The sequence below is a fragment of the Capsicum annuum genome, unplaced genomic scaffold (assembly GCF_002878395.1).
Source record: "Capsicum annuum cultivar UCD-10X-F1 unplaced genomic scaffold, UCD10Xv1.1 ctg59209, whole genome shotgun sequence".
In the NCBI taxonomy this organism is placed as follows: Eukaryota; Viridiplantae; Streptophyta; class Magnoliopsida; order Solanales; family Solanaceae; genus Capsicum; species Capsicum annuum.
In genome coordinates this window covers 1-1,453 of record NW_025867900.1, presented here as the reverse complement: position 1 = coordinate 1,453, position 1,453 = coordinate 1, and the positions used below count along the sequence as shown (strand labels likewise).

At 38.3% G+C, this 1,453-nt stretch overlaps 1 pseudogene; it reads left to right on the top strand.

The window, feature by feature from the left end:
- The first annotated feature begins 998 nt into the window (after window positions 1–998).
- Window positions 999–1,445, top strand: LOC124893416 (annotated as a pseudogene).
- Window positions 1,446–1,453: the final 8 nt, after the last annotated feature.

Genomic DNA, 1,453 nt, shown 5'->3' with positions numbered 1-1,453 from the left:
GCTTAATATTTTTTAATGTTGTACTAAATAGCATTTTAATGAAAAAAGTGTGTGCTTCGCTTCATGCTTCTATGAAGCGAGCCCTCATCGCTTTTTTCCGCCTCTCGCTTTTCAAAACACTGTCTTGAAATGTGAGTCCATCTCATCTAAAATCTTAAGCTATTAGAGAGAGCATACTTTTTTTATTTAATTATATTTTCAATACACCCCCTCACGTGCAGTCCTGATTCTTTTTCATGGGCCAAGAACGTGGAGATTCTTTTTAATGATGGGTGGCAATTAGATTGGATCCCAGGACTTCTGTGTGCTCTGATACCATGTTAACGTGTGTGATCATCTCATCTAAAAGCTTAAGCTGATAGAGAGAGCACACTTTTTATTATTTAATTATATTCTCAACAGTGGCCTTCATATAAAGAGAAACTATTTTTGGCGATAAACATAAATTGGTCTCTTTTTACTTTCCTCTACCTCCAAACAGTATTAATTGTAGTGAGGAAGTCAAACCTAATTATCATGCTATGTCTCATTTGCAAATATGATCAAGTTGGTTTCTGTTTTTAATGTCCATTTGTGTCTTGACTTCTCTTTAAATGAGAAAATTGGGAGTGTCCTAGATGGCTAGTGCCACCCTTTATGAGGAACAATGAAAGTTATTAGAATTTCATGTGAAGTAGACCTCTGATAAACTGTTGGGCACCTTTTTCCATCCAAATTCAAAATAATTCTCACTCTCTGGATGCTGAAGCTTTTCTTTTTCAAAATACGTTTGATTGCTTTTGTGACTTTCCTGTGCTTTTGAGAAATCATAAGATGCAGAAGTAGTTAATAAAACTTTCTTAATCCATAAAGAAATCATTTCCTACTTGTGCATCATATGAACTGTACTTGCTTACTCCAATGAAGCTCTTCTTACATGGGTTTTACGTCCTATGGAGTCAAGTTAGGTGTTTCTTAATTCTAGAGATTATCGAAATGGAAACTAATGTTGCACTTTACTCGTGCATTGCACAGCATCTCAGTTTTCTGTGCCGAATTCTGGTGAAGCTAATAGTTCAATTCTGCTGCATCCTCAACTGCTTAATGTGGCCCCCATCAGCTTGTATCCATGTACTGGCCCTCCGCTACCATATAGTTATCATGCTTCAGTGTCATCAGATATCAATACCCGTTCAATCTCAGTTGAAGCTAGTACAACTTCATCGTCCAAGCGTATCAACTCTCAGCAGCATGCTGGGGGGGTCAACCTGCAATGGTTTTTTTCTCTGCTTGTCCAGCCAGAGAGGAGTGGGACAATCTTATAAATCATGCTAATGGCGGGGTTTCCCTTACTGGATCGGTTTTGTTGGGAAAGATTGGGCCACTCATTGGTGTAGTTGATACAGCTGAATCTGAAGATGCTTATCTATTCCGTGTTTCACTTCCCGGTGTTGCAAGGGATGAAAGTAAGTTG